Source organism: Trachemys scripta, chromosome 1 (assembly GCF_013100865.1).
Source record: "Trachemys scripta elegans isolate TJP31775 chromosome 1, CAS_Tse_1.0, whole genome shotgun sequence".
Lineage (NCBI taxonomy): Eukaryota > Metazoa > Chordata > Testudines > Emydidae > Trachemys > Trachemys scripta.
Window position 1 is genome coordinate 199,549,563 of NC_048298.1, and position 23,734 is coordinate 199,573,296.

Genomic DNA, 23,734 nt, shown 5'->3' on the forward strand with positions numbered 1-23,734 from the left:
GGGGGGGGGGGGGGGGGGGGGGGGGGGGGGGGGGGGGGGGGGGGGGGGGGGGGGGGGGGGGGGGTTCAGAGGTCAGGGCAGAGGGCAGTGGGGATGTGGGGGTTCAGGGCAGAAGACTGGGAGCGTGGGGGGATTCAGGGGTAAGGGCAGAGGGCTGGGGGTGTGGGGGGGTACAGGGCAGAAGGCTGGGTGTTGGGGGCAACTCGAGATCAGGGCAGAGGGCTGGGGTGTGTGTGGAGGTGCAGGGCAGAAGGTTGGGTGTGTGGGGGGAGTTCAGGGCAGAAGGCTGGGTGTGTGGGGGGTGCAGCGCAGAAGGCTGGGTGTTGGGGGGGACTCGAGGTCAGGGCAGAGGGCTGGGGTGTGTGGAGGTGCAGGGCAGAAGGCTGGGTGTTGTGGGGGACTCGAGGTCAGGGCAGAGGGCTGGGGGGGTATGTGGAGATGCAGGGTAGAGGGCTGGGGTGCTCAGCTCGTGGGGGTGCTCCCAGCCCCTGCCCTGAGCGGCTCACGGCAGGGGGCTGGGAGAGCTATGCCCTGTTCCACCCCCTTCCCCCAGGCTCCGTCCCTACCTCTCTCTGCCAGGACCCCCCCCACACTCTCCCCTGCCGGGGCAGGAGGCATTAGCTTGGTCCAAGCTTCCCCCCCCCCCCCCTTCTTTCTGGCCCCTCCGCCCCTCCTCCTCCTCCTCTCACCAGCCAGGCAGCGTGCCACTCAAAATCGGCTCGCGTGCCATGTTTGGCATGCGTGCCGTAGGTTGCCAACCCCTGATCTAGAGCCTTGTCCTGTCTTTGAAAAGAGATGGGGACTTGTCACCAAAAGCAAGAAAATCCCTACTACATACTGAACCTAACAAATATGCCAATAGTCATAACAGTAAGCATGTGTCTGGGGGTGCGTATAGATGGACTTGTAAACCAGGCAGAGATGCTTATTCTTTTTGCACTAGTCACCAGTCTCAGGTCTGAGGCCTGAGGCTGGCTTCCCATTTACTGTCCAGTTAGCTAACTTAGGCTTCTTTTGTATTCATGTGCAGTACAGCATTAACTGATTAAAAAGGCGTGGCTCGCATAAACCCTGCGATGAATAGTAAGTGTGTGTATGCTGGATGTGGAGGGAGACAGCTCTGTATGGGTTGTCCTATTTATATGCCACATTCCCCACCACTGGGCCCATTATCTGCAATAATGTGAGCTGAGTAGGGGCAATAAGATTTAACAAAAGATGACTGCTGCTCACTTGTTTCATCAGCCCAGGATATGATACAAGTTAATTTCCTCTGGGACATGCCATCTTTTCGTACTACTCTCATAGTAACAATTTCAGAGAGAGAAGGGGATGGGGAGGATGTTGTAAGTACCTGGAGAGAGAGAGAGTCTGCACTGGCTACAGTTCTTGTTTTCTGCACCTATTGGGCACCTGCATCAGAGAAAATTTCCCTTACACTTAACAATATTCACTAAATCCTTAAGCTCTGCATGAATAGCCTGACAAACAGGGCCAAATCCAACCTCTGTGCAAGTGGATGCAACTTCAACTGAAGTCAATGGGAGTTGTGCTTGCTTGTGCCAGGGCTGAATTTGACCCACTGTGTTGATGCTCAACTCTTCAAATATCACCTTTAGCAATTCCCAAATTGTAGTCACAGTGGATGAAATTGTAAGTTTTTACCCAATTATTTATCTTTTTACGATAGTATTATATTCCTTACACATCAGACAGAAATTCTGCTTTTAGATAAACTCACATGACATTTACAGAGTGTGAGCCTGGGAGAGGAATTTGATCTTAAGGAGCTGAATTTTCTATGGGAGCTCAATCTGACTTCTCAGTTTGCACCTGCAGTGTTATACAGTATTTGCAATTAGTTGAAGATGCAAATATTAGAATTTAGACATCTCCCCAACTTTACAGATGTAAAAGCATGTATGACCACAAATCAGGGGACGTTATCTTTGAATCCACAAATGATTGTGCCCTGAAAATTGCACCTAGACTTGATTGTGGATACAAAACTATAGAGGCCTTTTATGAAAAATTCATCCTAAAAATGTTGTATGAATAAGTAACCAAGGTCTGCTCAGGAGAGGAGTGGGGTTGTAAAGCAGCTTTAACCTACCTTTACACTGGGAGGAGGGACAACCCAATCCCCCCACCCACACCCACACACAACCCCACACTCACAGTCCCTGCATTGGGGAAGCCAAGATGGATCCACCCCAGGTTCCACTCTTAAGGGCCAATCAATTTAACTTTTTGGTTGATTTGTACCACGGGAGCCGGCTCCAGACCTTGTCCTGTGAATTTTTCTGTTGTATCATAACACTGTTTTACAGAAAGACCCGTGCTAGGTAACTTCATTGCAATTCATTGTGAAATCTGCAAGAGTTTGCCCTAAAAATGTCTAATTTCCTTCCTTCTGGGTTGGTTTATTGTGCGAATATTGGGCAGCAGAACTGAATATCTGAGGTCACTGACTCCAGACTTTTTAATAGTCTGTCTTTTGTGTAATGTCTATGAAACCTGGAGGAGAGTGGAGGGTGAATAATACATACTTAATCTAGTACTGCACAGTTAAGGATAACCAACACTGTGGTGTGGACAGTAGGCTCTGCAGATTAGTTTCCTTGTGTTCACATTTTACAAAATAATAGAATTAAATCAAGAAAAATATGCTCTGTAATTCCCAGCATATAATCTTGTCTCTCTTTAGAGTTGTAAATATTATCACATAACCTTATTTGACCCTGAAATAGCTGTTGTATATCAAAGAATATTTCTAAACAATAGAATAACATGGCCGTAGTGTTTATAATTGTATCATATATGAACAGTAGTCATTTTAAACATTACTACATCTAATTCCCCAATACTATGGCATTTAAATTGAAATGAATAATGTGCCTTCAGCGAATGAGACAACATTCTGAAACGCTTGCAGATTCCTGATGTGCATGTTTTGTGCACAACCATAATATTTCATATTTATTAACACTAGCTTCTGCATGTATTGCAAGACATTGATTTGGGACATTACATCTTTTCAGACAAGGAGTATGGTAATGAAATGCTTTGACAACGAGGATCATTTATGGCTCCGGCAGTTTTCAGAATGCTGTCAATGACATTATAATGTCATTATTCCTAGATGACTTTGATACCTGTCGAGGAATCAAATGTAATAGTACTATTATATGTTCTGCAGACTACCAGTAATAGCATAAATAAAAGTGTAAAGCTCTAAGATAACAGCTCGCCAAGCTGTTTTTCATTTTTTTTCCTTCTGAAACAGTGATCCATCAGAGTATGTATGTGATATGTAGTAAGCAATTTTTATATCCAAAGATAGATGATGATAATTACAGGCAGAGCAGATTTAAACAGCTACTGCTGTGTTTCAGTATTTAAATAATTTGGACAAGAATAAACCCTTGAGATGTGAAAATTTTTGAGCAGCTCGCAGATCTTCAAAGAATTATGAGTCTAGCCCATTCAGCATGATTTTGATTTAAGTAGAAAATTATTGTAATTCATTTAAAAAAGAGGGGATAGCTTAACACTGTACAGTTGTAATGATATTACATGGCATTCAAAAGTCCGGCAGATTCAATGCCATAATGATCCTACAGTTAAAAGGTTACTATTTACAGTACAGTACCAAATATAGGATTTCAGTCAGATAAACCCTGTTTAATATATTGAAAACTAAAGTACAGATAGTTGGTATTGTCTGATGTTTTTAAATCCACTGTAAATAAAATACAGCTTATTTTAAGGAACCACTACTGGATAGGCCCTTAGGGCCAGATTTTTAAGGAAATATAGATACCTTTAAAAGCCTGGCTCTTAGTCCTTCATGGGGATTATTATGTAATATGCTTTGTTATTTTAATAAGTAACCATCAAAATGCTTAATTCTGAAAAGCAGAGATGGTATGTGCCCAGTAGCTACTTCTCTTCAATGTTTTTTTGCCTATGAAATGAATGTTAATAGTGTAATTGTTGCAATGAATGTAATACCCATGACAGATCAGTGATCTGATGTGATGTTAAAAGCCTAACTCCTACAATATATAGTCTTCCCATAATATTGTGTTATACTAAAAAAAAAAAAAAAACCTGCTACTGAAGCTAACTATCCTATACTATAAGATCTTCTAAAGTTCCTTATGAGTATCATCTTAGCTAACCCTGCTCCAGTTTAGAAAGTCATGGGTTGTGGAATATCAGATGTGGGAACTTTGAAGCAAAGCAGTGTGCTTGGTGTGGTCATTGGTACTCAAATACCCACAAAGATGTTTCAGTTCACAATATTTTAATTGGGGTGCTGAGGTGCAGGATCTGGGAACGAATCAGAAATATTGTTTGTATTTCGGCATACCCTTTCATTTTTCCTCTGTGCTTCATAATTGTCTTCATGACAAGTATAAAATTAAATCAACACTATTCTTTGCTTAGTTCTTGTGCTCTTCATTTTCCCCCCTGAAAAAACAAATTTGTTGCATCTGACAGATCTTGGATTGGCAGTACTGGAAGGAGTTGTAGACTACTGTTAATCCTCAAAAAAAAAAAAAAAAAAAAAAAAAAGCACAAACAATGTCAGTGCAAGTTTTACAGTGATCAGTCCTTGAGCTTTCTATTAAGTTTGTCAACTTTGGGTATTATTTTCTGTGAATCACACATTTCTCCACTAGGTATTGTTTGGAACCCAGCCATATGTGGTCTTGCCTAGTGGTCAGAGCAGGAGTCAGGTCTAGTGGGTACAGCAGATGTCCAGCTTGGGGAAATAAGTCTGTGGTCAAGCCATAGTTGGAGCCAGGGTCAGATACCAAATGCCAGAGTCATAGTTAGAAACAGGGTTCAGAGCCAGCGCTGGTAACTGATGGTTGAAGGTGAGGCACAGAGCAGGAACACAGTGGGAATCAGGAACATAGACAAGATTGAGGAAAGAGCCAGGAACTACTAAATTATGCAAACCAAAGTAACATGATACTGTCACCATTTTTGTTAAGCTGATCGAGGGAAGTGAATTTTATGGCCATTTAAACCCCATCCCGAGGCTTTTCTTTGCAGGGAGAAGCAGTCATAAGCCTCTGTCCTGGGTTTTGCCAGTTGTGACAAAGGATTAGCGCAGTTAAAAAAAAAAAAAAACACTCTTGTGTGCAGGGCTGCCCAGAGGGGGGGCAAGTGGGGCAATTTGCCCCAGGCCCCACAAGCCCTGGTCGTCGTCGGTCCAGGTCTTCAGCGGCAGGGGGTTCTTCAGTGCTGCCGAAGACGCAGAGCGACTGAAGGGCCCCTCCCACCCCGCCACCGAAATGCCCCACAAGCCCTGGCCCGGCGGCGTTCCGGGTCTTCGGCGGCATTTCGGCGGCGGGGGGGGCCTTCAGTGCTGCTGAAGACGCGGAGCAACTGAAGGGCCCCATGCTGCCAAAGACCCGGACCGCCGTCGGGTGAGTACAAGCACCTCAGCTCCCCGGCTTTGTCCCAGGCCCCCATAATCCTCTGGGTGGCCCTGCTTGTATCAATTCCCTTCCCCGCTGGTATGATAGATAAATGAGTTTATCCAGCACTTAATTGTTTTGTGAGTTCAATGGGTGTGTGGTCTTGTCCATTGTTGATTCAAGTCTGTCATAGTCATGAGACTGAGCAGACATGTCTTGATACTGGCACAATTCCTCACCACTCTTGATTCCCACCTTGGTCACACTTGCCTGTGTGCCACAGTAGTTTTGTTTAAAACTTAGGAATTGTATATACTTCAGCTGTCTGAATTTTCATTTGATCCAATACACCAAAATAATAAGCATAGTTGCCATTACAATTTGAAATATCAAGACTACCACTCGGATGCAAAATTACATTAAAGAATCCCATTGCTGTGGGAGACCATCCCAAAAACACATCTGTGTTTGGTATCACTTTTTATATGTTCAATTACTAATTCAATTTTCTTAGGCCTGGTCTACACTGGAGGGGGAGGGGGGGAGAAATCAATCTAAGTTACGCAACTTCAGCTAAATGAATAATGTAGCTGAAGTCGACGTACTTAGATCTACTTACCGTGGTGTCTTCACTGTGGTAGGTCCACAGCTGATGCTCTCCCATCGACCCGCCTGCGCCTCTTGCCCTGGTGAGGTACCGGAGTCAACTGGAGAGTGATCGGTGGTCAATTTATCGCGTCTAGACTAGACACGATAAATCGACCCCTGCTGGATCTATCGCTGCCTGTCGATCCAGTGTGTAATGTAGATATGCCCTTAGTGGAAGTGCACAGTAATCATAAGCTTTGTGCATTTTTCTGAGCCTTTTGTAATTGTTTTTGTTGCTTAACTAAACTTATGTTTAATCCTACAGGTATTGGGTTAATTCTTTTTTATATATATGGTATTGATTTTTATATTCTTCATTCTCAATTTTGAATAGTGTGCGCTTGAAATTGTAATCAATCACCAAAGTAATATTACACAAGTATTTGTTTTTATCAGGGTTATGAGTTACATTGTATATGTGATTCACTTTAAGCAGTGTAGTCCAACTTCTAATAAATACACATTTTCTTCCAACGTATACAATTGGCTAGCACTTATATCATTTAAAGAGGTTATTAAGGGTTTAAACACAGCTTCCAAATGTTGTCCTACTGAATTTAACTTATTAGCCAATACCTCTTCATCTATACTGTTCAGTATTCCAAGCCCTGTACCTGTTCCTCCTAATATTGTATCCATCAAACTTCTTTTCTTTCTATCAGTAGGAACTTCTATTAAAAGTTTTTCCATCAATTTCTTCCATCCTTCCACAATGTAAAACATATATTAGACCTTTAGTAGGTTTTGCCTCAAAACATCCATAGGATCTAAATCTACCATTACTTTCTTTAGGGACTACCTAATTAAACCTTCTGTATTGTATATTTCATTTTTCTTGCTTCTTATTGTTTTATTCAGCATTCCACAGTATCTTTGCTTTTATATCCATCATACAATTCAGTCTTTTTATAATATCTATAACAATGAGTCCTCTACTACCGACTCCCATATTTGCTAAACCAAATGACACATTATCTATTAATCTAATACCTATGTTGATGGACAGAGGAACACTTAAGGGAATAGGTATCTGTTCTCCCAATAGTCCCGTAAACATATACATGTCTCATGACATATATTGTATAATAACCCCATATACTGCAGTATTCATCATTGAAATCAATGATCCAGTATCCATATAGTAGTATTTCAATTTCTGCTTCAATAATTTGGATTGGAACCATCGGTCTCATATACTGAGCTAAATATATCTGGGACACAATTAGTGGGGGAGTTCCCTTTTCTTCCTTAATCCCACTTTCTTCAGCCGTATCTTTCATCCTCTGTCGCATTTAGGCTTATAAATTCATCTATTGGCGTATCTATATTTAATAAATCTCTTATTTCTTCATCATCCATTAAATCTCCTGTTTCCTCTTCCTCCATATTTGAAATTTCCTCAAACCAAGCTGCCATTTTGTTTATCTATTCTACTCTTCCCTTTTCTTTCTCAATCAAAATAAAAAAAATAAAGACAAGTTACTACTTTACTCGTATGTACCTATATTTTATAGATAAAAAAATTTATTTTGCCCATAAGATGCTTCTGCCTAAATCTATTGAATATCTTAGTGCAGTAAGGATGTCCATACCTATTATTCCGAGTCCATTTTGCCCCCAGATCATGACTCCGAAATGTAAATTACATATTTCCTTATTCCCTATACTGTCAATGGGATTGTTATAGGAATCTCACTTTTTATCCCTAATACTCCTTGTACGTCAGCTATATCTGAGGAGATGTAGGCTAAAAGAATCTGAGGGTTTATATATGTTGTTTAACACAGAATATGGAAATCCCGTGTCTAGATAACCTGATTGACATATTCCCCCCCCCCATTTACGTTAATTGTAATGACCGGTTTTCCACATTGATCCTCCCACAGAAGGGAGTTATGATGTGAAGGGGTTGTTCTTCCATTTGGTAAACAACAGCTTCCATTTGGGAAGATTGGTCGACCCCCAAATTCTGACTAGTCAGTTCCAGAACAGGTAAACTTTCCAGGAACTCCTCTAAATCTTGTTCTGTCCAGGTAGAAGGAACAGAAGGTGGATACCAATGTTTCTCATCCCATATCTCATTCAACACTCCTTTCTGCATTTCTCTTATCTTACCTTTTTCCTGTCTCTATAATAAGAGAGAGATCATTATAACTCTTTTTTGTTCTCCCTTCTCAACCGTGATGAATGAAACCATTTTGACACTTTTCTTTTTCCTTGTCAGATATCCAATTGATACACCATGAGACTTGCTTTATTAACTATTCTAACTGGTCCTTCCCATGTAGGGCTTAAGATATGGTCTTTTTCTCTTATTTGTCTGTACGTGACCATATCGCCTCTCTGCCATTCCTAATGATGCAATATTGGTCCCATCTTCTTATCCATTTGCTGAACATTCGCTTTAAGTGCTATTACCACTTGTAATGCATTTTGCTAATGGATTTTAGCAAATGTTGCATCCATTGGTCTGTTAGCACTCTAGGCTGTGATGCATCTGGGGGTGTACCTGTTACCCACCACTGTTCAGGCAACCTCATTATCTCTCCCTGTCATGGCTTTAAAGAGAGTTACACCACGTGATGCTACCATTCCCCTGATATCCATTAATATTAGAGATAGTTTCTCTTTACCCTGCTGATTTACTACATTCCTCAGGGCAGTTTTTATTGTTCTGTTAGTTCTTCACACTTGCCCTGAACTTTGAGGATGTCCAGCTATTTGCAGTCTTTGCTTAATGCCAAAAGCTTGACACAATCCCTCTGTAATTTCTCCTATAAAGTGAGGTCCCTGATCTGAAACGATTTCTTTGGGGATACCCCATCTTCTAATAACTTGATCCACCAAAATCTTAGCTGTGGTTAATGCAGTATTATTTCTTGTTGGAATTGCCTGTACACACTGTGATAGACCCAGGCCAGTTGGGTACAGCAGAGTAGTCAAAGGCCGATAAACTGGCAACTGGATAAGCAGTTTTCTGTTCCCTGACTGACCAGAGCAGGGGCTGCTTTAGGCTAGGGTGGACACTCCTGACTCCAATTAACCTGCAAAGAGTCAGGCAAGGCCATTAAGCTAATGAGAACACCTGACTCTAATTAAGACCCCTCTGATACTATAAAAGGACTCACTCCGGTCAGGCTGGAGGGAGCCAGGGGAGAGGAAGTGCGGCTGAAGGGCTCGGTAATGAAGATGCCCTCAAGCCACTGGAAGGGAGCCCTAAGGTAAGGGTGGAGAAGGCGTTAAGAGAAAGAAGCGGGAGAGCTGTGGGGAAGTGGCCCAGGGAAATGTAGCAGTTCTGGCGGTGAAAGATTGGCTGCCAACAGCTGCTGCCATTAGGGTCCCTGGGCCAGAACCCAGAGTAGAGGGCGGGCCTGGGTTCCCCCCAACCCACCACTACAGAAACACCTCCTGGGAGGGGAAGGCAGGCCCCTGTCAGGACAGGAGGCTAAACTGTTCTTGTATAAGCCCACAGGGACAACAGAGACTGTGGGAGTTCTCTCACCAACCTCCTTGCTGGCTTATGATGAAAAGGGCTCTGTAGACTGTAACCCTGGCCCTAGAGAGAGAAGGGCTACGTGGAGCCTCTGAGGCTAGCATAAACCGCCTGGAAGCATGGGACCCCCGGGGACAAGGTCGGAGCTCTGCCACACCACTTAGTTAAAGGATCCACTGTCATCAAACAATATTGATTTCCTTTTGCAGTTTTTGCCAATAGGCCAATAAAACCGATTTGTAACCTAGCCCACGGACCTTCTATTCTCTGGTGTCGTAATGGTCCTTTTATTATTTTAATATCTGCATTATTTGCTGCACAGGGTAAACAATTGTTCACATATTGCTCTATATCTGCCCTCGTGTTTGGCCACCATCCTACAATTTGTAACCTACTGAGAGTCTTATCTATTCCTAAATGCCCATTATCATGAACTAGAGAGATCATTTCAGATCTAATTTCCATTGGAACTGCACACACAGACATATTATCCTCTGTTTCAGTAGTTAATACCAATCCTGTTTCATGCTGCCAAATTTTCCATCCCTTTTTCTTTCGATATCAATTTCAGGATCTTTTTTTTTTTTTTTTTGAAGAGCTACTAAATCAATCTGTTCTGTTCTTTCTTTTTCTTGTTTAGCTTTTGGGATCAATTGGAATTGTGGCTGCCATACTGTCCCCTCCTTGGCTTCTACTTTAGCTTGTTCATCTGCCTTATCCCACTGAGCTCCTTCAACCTTCTCCTTATGGGCTTTACTTTTCCCATTCATACTGGGTGTGTCCTTTGTTGTGCTAACTCACACAAATACATTAACTTTTCAGCATGAGCAATGTATTTACCATCTGCTGATTTCATGACCCTCTATTGCCACAGGGGCATCCACTCCCCTGTAGCTCTCAGCACCCATTCAGAATCTGGGAAAATAGCCACAGTTTTATCCATTCACATATTTTCCAATGCTGCTGCCACACCTACAATTTCAGCAGCTTGTGCCTAATGAGGTATGCACTGTCCCTTAAAAACATTTTCATTGGATATTCTTACTGCTGCATACCCCGTATGTGCCACAGCTAAGGCTCATAAAAGCTAGAACCATCCACAAACCAAATTATGTCTATTGTGTCTATAATCTCACTTAAGATTGCTCCACCTTGGAATACTATAGGTCCTTCAGGAGGCATTTCTGGTAGGAGACATTGATGCTGTTCACTTCACTTACAAGACCATAAAGAACTGGTGATAAACTTGGGACCTTTTCCATTGTTACATTTTTATTCAGCAAGGCTAACATCCATTTTGCTAATCTAGGACTAGAAATGTGTCCATCATTAATTTTCCCTGTTAATACATATTTCACGGGTGAGTGGGATGTTTTCAGGAGATAATCCTACTAAATATTCCCAATGTTGCAAAGCCCAAACTAAGGCTAATACCTTTCTCAGAAGGGGTGAATCCCCGTTCTACTCCATTCAGAATCTTAGAAGCATATGCCACTGGTTGAAGACCTGTACCATAACTTGACTCAATACAGTATTCATTCCAGAGCTGGTAGTAGCCAATTGGAGCACAAAAGGTTGTCCTACCTTTGGGTATGCTAAAGCTGGGGCTTGTGCTAATGCTTTTTTAAGTTGTGTAAAAACTTCCTGGTGCTCTAATCCCCATTCCCAGTTATTACTCTTCTTTAATAACTTATACAGTGGGCTGGCTTTTTCTGCATAATTTTCTATAAAATCTCTTGAGAAATTTGTCGTCCCTAAAAATGACCTTAAAGCAGATACATCTGTAGGGGCTGGTAATTTTTGCAATAATTCTACCCTTTGTTTATCTGGTGATCATCCTTCCTGTCCCAATGTTACTCCTTAGTTGTTCACTTGCTGTTGGCATATTTGAGCTTTTTCTGGTCTAACCTTAAACCCTGTTTCCTTTATTTTCCGTAACACCTGATCTAATATTTAAGTTTTCTTCCTTAGTTTTTTAGTAATAATACATCTACATACGACATGATGCCATCCTTATTAGGCATTTTATCCCACATCTTGTTTACATGCATATGTATATGGCAGGGCTATTATGAAATCCATAGGTGGGTTCGAGTGAAACAACTGTCATCCTTAGAATGTACAGGCAAATTTATACCAAGAATCTGAATGTAAAGGTATAACAGAGAATGCATTTGCTAAATCTAGGACTGTAAACCACCATGCTCCTCCCATAATGGAAGCAATCACCTCTGGATATTTTGCTACCACTGGAGCAGTCATTGGAGTTACTTTATTCAGTGGCCTAAGATCGATGGTTAATCTCCAAGTTTACCATCTGCCTTTCAAACTAGCCATATGGCTGCATTATTTGTACTCTGTTGTTCGACTATAACTCCTTGCTCTAAAAGACCTTGGATAGTTTTCATTAACTTAGGTTTTGCCTCCTTAGGATATTTATATTGTTTTTGAGGTGGGGGATCCAGTCCAATAATTAATACTTCTGCTTCAATTTTTCCACATTCTGCCTTATTAGTAGTCCAGACCTCTTTATACTTTTGTGCAATCTCCAATACTGCTGGCCAGTCAGGCCATTTTATTTCCTCAACAGCCTTAATAGTAGATAGACTTTACCCTGCTTCAATAACAACTGGCTGCAATTCATCCTTTACTTTATTAGGAGGCATTTCCCACAATACCTTATTTACTAGATCGATTATTAACCCAAGATTTTTCAATATATCAATTCCTATTATTCCTTCACAATCAAGATCCATTAAACCAAACTGTTCTTTTCCTTGCTTTATACTTAATTTAAAGTTAAATGGAGAAATAAATGGCACTCTACTCTGTTTCATTAAATCCTTGCAATTTTCTTCTGGTTACAGGGGGTCCAAATAAATCCTTATTCTTTGTGCTTATTAAAGAAAATGTGGCACCAGTATCTATCAACATATTTTGTCTGAATGCTCCCTTATTAAATTTCACATATACAGTGGGTCTTCCCCAATCATCTGTTTGTAAATGTGCCACTAAATCAGCATGCTCTTCTACTGATATCAGGGAGATAGGGGATGGTTGGCCTCCCTAGACCTGAATTTTGGGACTAGATGGAACTGTAGGCATATTTCTCTCATAATTAGCTAATCTCTGGAGCAATTCATCAGTAGGCAAACCATCAATTCTGTCTCTAGGTTAATACTGTAATAATGTTTTCCATACCAATTCCTTCCTGGATCACCTGCCCTTTGTTCATATAGGACCATTCTCCTATTTTTATTTTCTCCTCTATTTAATTCTACTTTATTCTGTCTACTTTGCTAGTTTCCCTGTCCCATTGGACCATTATTGGAAAAAAGTTATTACTGACACCCTTTTAGATGTTGATTTTGGGGGTGGCATTGTTTCCCTTTGTATTTCATACAATCTTTTTGCCTTTTCTTCTGTATGATGTAAAGGAGTCTGAGCAGGATCACCAGAAACCATTGCCATTCTAATTGTTGGATCAAATCTCAGCATTAATGCCCTTTTAAATTGTGGAGAATCATATATTATTTGATATCCTAGTGGGCTGATTCCAGAGTATCTATATCAGTGGTGGGCAACCTGTGGTCCATCAGGGTGATCCACTGGCAGGCCGTCAGACGATTTATTTGCATTTGCACAGCCGCCCATACCTCCCACTGTCAGCAGTTCGCCATTCCCAGCCAATGGGAGCTGTGGGAAGTAGCAGCTAGTTCAGAATTCTACGTTACTGCCAATTTTCAGTGCTAAAAATTATGCTTTAAGAATTTCATGAATAAAACTGAAATAATTTTTACAATAAGCAACCAACAGTAGATAATTGCATCAGAGTCCTAATGGGGTTTGATAATTTCATGCTGACCAAACTGTACATTTAATTATCCTTAATGGTTAATTGAATTTCAGCATGTTAAACTGGCAGAGTTTAAATTTGAGAACTTTAATTTGTTCTTTACAAAAATGTTTCATTTTTTGAAGGGCAAATATTGTTTTCTGTTAGCAACAGTTTATAGAAGACTGGGATAACATTAAATTTTTTGAACTGGAATACATGGTTGCACTGTAGAAAAAAAAGCTTCAGACGTGACCAAGATAATCAATGTTGGTAGTGTGTATCTGGATAGCACATTCTGTATCTTGAATACCTAAAACAAAACCACGGGTACTACTTGAAAAAGAAACTACTACTTTTCTTTTCTTTTTCAAAACAATGGCAAATCCCAGGAGGGGACTGATGAATTTTGGGGAGATGGGGATTGTAAATAACAAGCACGCTTCCATCTGATTTTATACATCACTCTGTGTTTCTGCTGTTTCCTTACTCTTATGAAGAATCTAGGGTGACCAGACAGCAAGTGTAAAAAATCGGGACAAAGGGTGGGGGGGGGGGGGTAATAGGAGCTTATATAAGAAAAAGATCCCCAAATCAGGACTCTTCCTATAAAAACAGGACATCCGGTCACCCTAGAAGAATCAGACTTTTGTAATTCTTAAAAATCAGTCACAGTTATGCAAATAAGAACTACTTTCTAGCACCCAAGTGAATTCATACTCAGATAATATATTTTAAACTTTCAGGAAATCAATTACTCATCTAAATTCATCTGAAGTGATTGATTCAACTTCACATAAGTATAAGAAGTCAACTCAGGTACACAATCAGAAATTATATCAATCCTTCCTGCAATTACTTTTTAGAAACTAAAATAAAAAGTAGCTCAGTAACTAACACAAACATATCATTCACCTCTGTAGCCAGGAACTCTTTCTGAGTAATCTTCCAATGTGGTTCAAATCTTTTAAAAAAAGGATACAGCTGGTGCTAGAAATGATAAACTAATGAGCATCAGGTAGGGAAAGTAGTCAAGAATATAAAAAAAGGACCAAGTAATAAACTAGCTAGAGAAATACAGAGCAAATCTTCATGGCATCTATAAAATATGATAATGTCACTCTAAACTGTTAACTCTGAAAATAAACACTAAAGGATAAAGAAGAACCAGTAGATATAATTTACTTGGAGGGTAAGGTATTCTCCTACAGCTTAATACCATTGCCAAATAGGATTTGGGGAACTCCCAAGTCCTCACTGGTAGAGTTTCCTCCAATTTCTTTTCCTCAGGAGAATGAGATTTTTCATCCCAATGGAAGTAGTAAGATGTTCAGCCTCTCCCCCCGCCCCACAAAAAAAAATCCATATTTCTTCAGAGATCTGCCTAGATTTGGGGAGAGCCACCTCACATTGATACTGTTAATAAACATAAATATATACTGTGACAAAGATCCTCCTCTATCTTGGTGGGTCCTGCGCTTATTGGCGGATTTTCTGGCTTCAGAGATTCACCATGTTGGTTGGGAACAGCCCAGAGATCTTCCCCTCTGGAAAAACCCACCATTCAGGTCAATTGGGAGGTTTGGGGGGAACCTGGGCCCGCCCTCTACTCCGGGTTCCAGCCCAGGGCCCTGTGGACTGCAGCTGTCTATAGTGCCTCCTGTAACAGCTGCATGACAGCTACAACTCCTTGGGCTACTTCCCCATGGCATCCTCGAAACACCTTCCTTATTCTCACCACAGTACCTTCCTCCTGGTGTCTGATAACACTTGTGCTCCTCAGTCCTCCTGCAGCACACCCTCTCACTCTCTGCTCCTTGCGCCTCTTGCTCCCAGCTCCTCACACTCGCACCACAAACTGAGGTGAGCTCCTTTTAAAACCCAGGTGCCCTAATTAGCCTGCCTTAATTGATTCTAGCAGCTTCTTCTTAATTGGCTCCGGGTGTCCTAATTAGCCTGCCTGCCTTAACTGGTTCTAGCAGGTTCCTGATTACTCTAGTGCAGCCCCTGCTCTGGTCACTCAGGGAACAGAAAACTACTCATCCAGTGACCAGTATATTTGCCCTCTACCAGACTCCTGTACCCCACTGGTCTGGGTCTGCCACATATCCCTCCCCCCTGCTCAACGCCAAGGGGTTGGGCAGCTTGGGATGCCAGACAGTGCACACGTGACAAGCCATCGGCGTTGCCATGACGGCTCCCTGCTCTGTGTTGCACATGGAACTGGAAAGGTTGGAGGGATAAGAACCATCTGGTCACCCTTGTGTTCTTCTCCTTGTTCCGCGGCATCCATTGAAGAGGGGCATGGTCGATTACGAGGACAAATCTGCGCCCGAGCAGGTAGTAGCGCAATGTTTCCATGGCCCATTTTACAGCGAGGCACTCTCTCTCCACCACTGCATATTTTTGTTCCCTTGGAAGGAGTTTCCGACTGAGATATAGAATTGGGTGTTCCTCCTCCCCGACCATCTGAGATAGAACAGCCCCCAACCCTACTTCCGATGCATCCGTCTGCAGGATAAACTCCTTGGTGAAATTAGGGGCTATCAGTACGGGTTTACTGCAGAGGGCAGTCCGTAGGTCTGTGAATGCTTCCTCTGCTGCGTCAGACCATCTCACCAGATCAGGTCCACGGGCTTTCACTAGGTCTGTCGGGGGCTTGCCCTTGTGGCAAAGTGGGGGATAAATCGTAGGTAATACCCCACCACACCTAGGAACACCCGGACTTGTTTCTTGTGACTTGGTCGGGGCCAATTTTGGATGGCCTCTAACTTGTTCACTTGGGGTTTTACCAAACCTTTTCCCACAATGTAGCCAAGATATTTGGCCTCTGTAAACCCCACAGCACACTTAGCAGGGTTTGCTGTAAGGCCAGCTCGCCTGAAGGTATCGAGGACTGCCTCCACCTTCTCCAGGTGGGTTTCCCAGTCTGGGGTATGAATGACCACATCGTCCAAGTAGGCAGCAGCATAACTGTTATGCAGGCATAATAGCTTGTCCATGAGTCACTGGAAGGTAGCTGGGGCCCCATGTAGTCCAAAAGGGAGGACAGTATATTGAAAAAGTCCCTCTGGTGTAGAGAACACAGTCTTTTCCTATGCGTCTTCTGCAAGGGGAATCTTTCAGTACCCCTTTGTCAAGTCTAGGGTAGTCAAGTACTGGGCATTACCCAAACGGTCCACTAGCTCATATATGCGAGGTATGGGGTACGCGTCGAACTGGGATACTTCGTTTAGTTGCCGGAAGTCGTTGCAAAATCTTGTGGTGCCATCAGGTTTGGGCACCAGCACAATTGAGCTGGACCACTGACTGTGGGATTCTTCGATGATCCCCAATTCCAGCATTTTTTTTACTTCTGCTTTTATTTCCTCCCTTTTTGCCGCTGGCACCTGATAGGGTCTCATTGTTACTCTGGCCCCAGGGTTCGTGACGATGTGGTGATATGTCTCGGTTGTTCGACCCGGTTTTGTCGAGAACACATCTTGGTTCCGGAAGATCATCTCAGACACCTCATTCTTCTGGTCAGGTGTTAAATCGGGAGACACTCTCACCTGTTTGGAAGGCTTGTTTTCCTGGGTTTGGTCTTTTTGGACAATTGTGCATGCCTCTTGTGCATGCCAGGGTTTCAGAAGGTTAATGTGATAAATCTGTTCTTTGTTTTCTGCGTCCTGGTTGCCGCACCTTGTAGGTTACTTCCCCCACGGGTTCAACCACCTCATAGGGCCCCTGCCAGTGGGCCAGAAGCTTGCTTTCTGCCGTGGGTACCAACACCATAACCCGATCCCCTGGTTGGAACTGTCGCACTTTTGCCCGGCGATTGTAATGCGTTTACTGGGCCTCCTGTGCCTTCTCCAAATGTTCCCGTACAATAGGGATAACCCGGGTTATCCGGTCTCGCATCTGCATTACATGCTCTATTATATTTCTTCCCTCATTGGGTTCCTCTTCCCAGATCTCTTTGGCGATATCTAGTATGCCACGGGGGTGATGCCCGAATAATAACTCGAAGGGGGAAAACCCAGTTGAGGCCTGAGGTACCTCCCGGATAGCGAACATAAGGTAGGGTACTAGGGTGTCCCAATCCTTCCCATCCCAACTTACCACCTTCCTTATCATAGCCTTGAGGGTTCGGTTAAACCTTTCTACCAACCCATCAGTGTGCAGATGGTAGACCGAAGTTCTCAGGGTATGTATATGGAGCAGCGTACAGAGGTCCTTCATTAGCTTTGACATAAATGGGGTTCCTTGGTCGGTTAATATCTCCTTCAGTAGCCCCATTCGGGCAAAGATCCCCACCAGCTCTTTGGCTATAGTTTTAGAGGTAGTGTTCTGCAGGGGGACGGCTTCTGGGTAGCGAGTAGCATAGTCCAAAACAACAAGTATATATTGGTGGCCCCAAGCCGTCTTCTCAGGGGTCCCACTAGGTCCATGGCTATTCGCTCAAAGGGGACCTCTATGATGGGAAGGGGTACTAAAGGTGCCCTCAAGTGGGGACGGGGACTGTGCAGCTGACAGTCCGGGCAGGAGGCACAGTACCTCCGCACTTCTTCATGTACTCTGTCCCAGAAGAACCGTCATAGGACTCGTGCCAGGGTCTTCTCTACCCCCAAATGCCTCCTAAAAAGATGACTATGAGCAAGACTTAATACAGCGTTCTGGTGCTTTTGAGGTACTAGGATCTGCTGTACCTTCTGCCCCTGTACTGGTGCAACCCGGTATAAGAGATCCTTCTTCATTATGAAGTAGGGTCCTGGTCCCTGGGTTTTCCCTTCCACGGGGACTCCATCTATTTCAGTCACCTCCTTCCTAATGTTGTCATACCTTGAGTCTTCTGCCTGGTCCTGTCCAAAATTTCCTCTCCCGGGGCTAATCTGCCCAAGATCTAGGGGCCCAGTCTCTGTTGCCTCTACTGGTTCAGAAGCATTAGGGTGGGGGTCAGACTCAGGTGCTTCTCCCTCCTGCGTGGCCTCCTTTTCAGCTGCGCAGGTCCACGTACCTACAAGAGCGACCCTCTGGCTTTGGGTCAGTATTCGGGTTCCCAAGGCCTTAGCTGCCCTTCTTTCCCTTTTTGTCTTTCTACCCTGTCTGGGAATGGAGAACAAATCTGGGGATATTTCAGAGAAGATTGGGGGTTGACAGTCTGCTGTGGATGCCTCACCAATTTTAGGGTCCCCATCTTTCTCCAATCCCCCTACTGGAGTTTCCAAACCCTGGGAAGTCCCTCCCTATGAGCACCGGGTATGGGAGGTTAGGGACTACACCTGCTGCTACCTCAGTAGTGTTCCCTTAGATCTTGATTTTTACTGGGATGGTGGGGAGTAACTAACTGTCCCATGGACGCATGTTATCCCTGTACGTTTAGCCTGTAGCAGCTGACTATGCTTCACGAGCTTCCCTGAGATAAGCGTGATAGCACTCCCCGAATCAACCAGTGCCGTGGTCCCTACCCCATTTAGTTTCACTGGTCTGGTATACATATGTGGGGCTAGTGAGACCCCTACAAGGTGGATTAGGGAGCATGGATCTGCCCAGTTCCCCAGGTTGCACTGCATAGGCTCCTGAGCATTGGGACACTGTGCAGCTATGCATCCCCACTCCCCGCAGGCATAACATCTGTATGGAGCCCTAGGTGTTCCCCGGTCTCTTGGTTTGGGCAGTCTAACATCACGATCCTCTTCTCCCTCAGTGCTCCGACTCTTTGTGGCCTCTCATGGGCCTTCAGCCTCTCTCTTTTTCCACCTGGGCCCTCCTGGTGGCCCAGTCACCCGAACTTTAGGGCTTGGTGCTGCTAGTTTAACCCGGGTGCCTCTTCCTTAACTGGTCGAGGCAGCTCCCTCGCTGTCCTTCGCCTCTCTACCAGGGCGACAACCTCATCATAGGTGGAGGGTTCGTTCTGGCTTACCCAGGCACGAAGGTCTGGTGGTAGTCCCCTCATGTATTGGTCGATGACCAGAACCACTAGTATCTCTTCTGGACTCTGGGACTCTGTTTGCAACCACTTTTGTGCGAGATGGATGAGGTCATACAATTGGGACCGCAGGTATCTTCCTGATACCTCCAACCGTGATACTACTGGGCCCTCACTGCTGTCGTTACCCCAGATCTGGCCAGGATCTCTACTTTCAGCTGGGGGTAGTCTGCCGCAGCCTCTTCAGGCAGATCATGGTAGGCCTTCTGGGCCTCCCCACACAGGAATGGGGCAAGGATGCCAGACCACTGATCTCGAGGCCAGCCTCCCGTAGAGCTGTCCTCTCAAAGGCCAGAAGGTATGCCTCTACATCATCCTCCCATGTCATTTTCTGCAGCCAGTAGCTGGCCCGTATGAGCTGCGTCCCATCATGGCCGCGATTCAGCTCTGTAAGGGACTTTACCTGGTTTACCAGTTCCTGCAACATAGCCCGGTCTTGAGCAGCCTGGTCCATCAGCAAGCAATTAGTCTCTTGCTGCAGCCGCACTGCCTCCTGTTGGGCGGCTGTCTGGACACGGGTAGCCTCCTGCTGGGCCGCCGTAGCTTGTATCAGTGCCTGCACTACGTCATCCATTGTGGTGAAAAAAAGTAAACCCTCTCCCCCTTTTTTTTTTAGTTTTGTTTTTAAATCACCCTCCTTCTTCCGCTGCGCGCCCCAAGATCCCACTCTTGACACCAGTGTGACAAAGTTCCTCCTTTATCTTGGTGGGTCCTGCTCTTATTGGCGGATTTTCTGGCTTCAGAGATTCACCATGTTGGTTGGGGAACAGCCCAGAGATCTTCCCCTCTGGAAGAACCCACAGTCCAAGTCAATTGGGAGGTTTGGGGGGAACCCGGGCCTGCCCTCTACTCCGGGTTCCAGCCCAGGGCCCTGTGGACTGCAGCTGTCTATAGTGCCTCCTGTAACAGCTGCATGACAGCTACAACTCCCTGGGCTACTTCCCCATGGCCTCCTCCACACACCTTCCTTATTCTCACCACAGGACCTTCCTCCTGGTGTCTGATAAAAGATGGTTACTCACCGTTGTAACTGTTGTTCTTCGAGATGTGTTGCTCATATCCATTCCATTAGGTGTGTGCGCGCCGCGTGCACGATCGTCGGAAGATTTTCTACCCTAGCAACACCGGCGGGTCGGCTGTGGAGCCCCCTAGAGTGGCGCCTTCATGGCGCTGAATATATACCCCAGCCGACCCGGCGCCCCCTCAGTTCCTTCTTGCTGGCTACTCCGACAGTGGGGACGGGGGGCGGGTTTGGAATGGATATGAGCAACACATCTCGAAGAACAACAGTTACAATGGTGAGTAACCGTCTTTTCTTCTTCGAGTGCTTGCTCATATCCATTCCATTAGGTGACTCCCAAGCCCAACTTAGGTGGTGGGGTCGGAGTGAGACATTGCTGTGTGCAAAACTGCTGACCCGAATGCAGCATCGTCCCTGGACTGCTGCACTAGTGCATAGTGAGCTGTAAACGTGTGGACTGATGACCAAACCGCCGCTCTACAAATGTCCTGGATCGGAACATGCGCCAGGAAAGCAGTCGAGGAAGCTTGGGCCCTTGTGGAGTGAGCGGTGAGGTGCGGTGCTGAGACGCCTGCCAGGTCATAGCAAGTCCGGATGCAAGACGTAATCCAGGAGGATAGGCGTTGTGAGGAGACCGGTGAGCCTTTCATTCGGTCGGCTACTGCAACGAAGAGTTGCGTCGTCTTTCTAAAGTGCTTTGTGCGGTCAATATAGAAGGCCATGGCCCTTCGTACGTCCAGGGAATGCAAACGTTGATCCTGGCGAGTGGCATGTGGTTTAGGATGAAAGACCGGGAGAAATATGTCCTGGTTGATATGAAAAGGAGAAACCACCTTAGGGAGAAAGGCAGGATGTGGACGAAGCTGCACTTTATCCTTATGGAAAACTGTGTAAGGGGGCTCAGAGGTAAGCGCCCTGAGTTCAGAAACGCGCCTTGCTGAGGTGATGGCTACGAGGAAGGCTGTCTTCCAGGATAGGTACAGAAGTGAACAGGTGGCCAGTGGCTCGAATGGAGGACCTGTGAGCTTGGAGAGAACCAGGTTGAGGTCCCACGTCGGGACGGGCCGAAGTTGTTGTGGGTACATCCGGTCTAAGCCCTTGAGGAATCTAACGACCATCGGGTTAGAGAATACCGAGGACGCGAGTTCCCCTGGGTGAAAGGCCGATATAGCGGCCAGGTGAACTCTAATTGAAGATATCGCCAACCCCTGCTGTTTTAAGGAGAGGAGATATTCCAAAATGAGAGGAATGGGTGCCTGCAACGGGAACGTGGCTCGTTGTTCGCACCAACAGGAGAACCGCTTCCACTTGGTCAGGTACGTGGTGCGTGTTGAGGGCTTCCTACTGCTCAGCAGAATCTGTTGGACAGAGTGCGAGCATTGCTGCTCTGCCTGGGTGAACCATGGAGCAGCCACGCTGTGAGGTGGAGTGATTGCAGGTCGGGGTGACGCAGCCGGCCGTGGTCCTGAGATATGAGATCCGGACATAATGGAAGCGGGATCGGTGTCTGAACCGAGAGTTCCAACAGTGTGGTGTACCAATGTTGTCTCGGCCACGCTGGAGCGATCAGGATTACCTGTGCCTGGTCTCTGCGCAATTTGAGCAGTACCTTGTGGACCAGAGGAAACGGAGGGAAGGCATAAAACAAGTGGTCTTTCCAGGGAAGGAGAAACGCATCCGAGAGGGAGCCCGGAGCTCGACCTTGTAGGGAGCAGAACACGTGGCACTTCCTGTTGTCTCGAGATGCAAACAGGTCTATCTGGGGAAACCCCCACTTCTGGAAGATGGAATGTATGATGTCCGGACGGATAGACCACTCGTGCGTCCGGAAGGACCTGCTGAGTCGGTCCGCCAGAGTGTTCTGGACTCCAGGGAGGAACGATGCCGTGAGATGGATTGAGTGGGCGATGCAGAAGTCCCACAGGCGAATGGCCTCTTGGCATAGAATTGACGAACGTGCTCCTCCTTGCTTGTTGATGTAAAACATGGCCGTGGTGTTGTCGATGAGAACTAACACACAACGGCCACGTAGGAGATTGAGAAATGCCTGGCACGCCAGGCGTACCGCCATCAGTTCCCGAACATTGATGTGTAGGGCTAACTGGGGTGTAGTCCACAGGCCCTGGGTATGGTGTTCGTTGAGATGGGCGCCCCAACCCAGAGATGAAGCGTCTGTGACCAGGTGCAGAGAGGGTTGTGGGGTGTGAAAAGGCATCCCCTCACAGACCACATTGTGATCTAGCCACCAGGTGAGGGAGGTCAGGACCGAGTTCGGGACCGTGACCACCATGTTCAGGCTGTCCCGATGTGGGCGGTATATTGATGATACCCAGGTTTGAAGTGGGCGAAGCCGAAGTCTGGCATGCCTGGTTACGTACGTGCAGGAAGCCATGTGACCCAGCAGGGTGAGGCACGACCTCACCGTGGTAGTTGGGAAGGCCTTGAGCCCTTGAATGAGGTTCTTGATGGTGCCAAAGCGGTTGTCTGGCAGGATGGCTTGTGCACGTCTGGAGTCTAGAACTGCGCCGATGAATTCTATTCTCTGGGTAGGTTCTAGAGTGGATTTGTCCTTGTTGAGTAGGATGCCCAACTCGTTGAATGTGTGCACTATTATGTGGACGTGAGCTTGAACTTGCTCCTTGGTGCGATCGCGTACCAGCCAGTCGTCTAGGTACGGGAACACCTGTATCCCTTGTCGACGAAGGTACGCTGCCACGACAGCCATACATTTCGTGAACACTCTTGGGGCCGAGGATAGGCCGAAGGGAAGGACTGCAAATTGGTAGTGCACCGTGTTTACCACGAATCGCAGGAAGCGTCTGTGAGGTGGGTAAATTGTGATGTGAAAGTATGCGTCTTTCATGTCGAGGGCGGCGAACCAGTCTCCAGGATCGAGGGAAGGGATAATGGCCCCCAAAGAGACCATGCGGAACTTCAACTTTACTACGAATTTGTTGAGTCCGCGCAAGTCCAAGATGGGCCGCAGACCTCCTTTGGACTTGGGGATCAGGAAGTAACGGGAATAAAATCCCCTGCCCCTTAACTCTATCGGAACCTCCTCTATGGCCCCCAAGGCCAGGAGCGTAGAAACCTCCTGTATAAGAAGTTGCTCGTGAGAAGGGTCCCTGAAGAGGGACGGGGAAGGGGGGTGGGAGGGGGGGATAGAAGAAAACTGGATAGCGTATCCCCTCTCCACCGTGCGGAGGACCCAACGGTCCGAAGTTATAAGGGACCAGGCACGGTGGAAGTGGGAGAGGCGATCCCGAAAGTAGGGGGCTGGATCCTGGGGGATGACTGGGGCGCCGTCCTCGACCGCACCTTCAAAAGTTCTGCC

The 23,734-nt window shown here is 45.5% G+C and overlaps 1 protein-coding gene across 1 annotated transcript in view; it reads left to right on the plus strand.

The window, feature by feature from the left end:
• CFAP47 (cilia and flagella associated protein 47) overlaps positions 1 to 23,734 on the plus strand; it is a 660,392-nt gene that overhangs the window by 578,154 nt on the left and 58,504 nt on the right. The gene's annotated exons all lie outside the window — the stretch shown is intronic.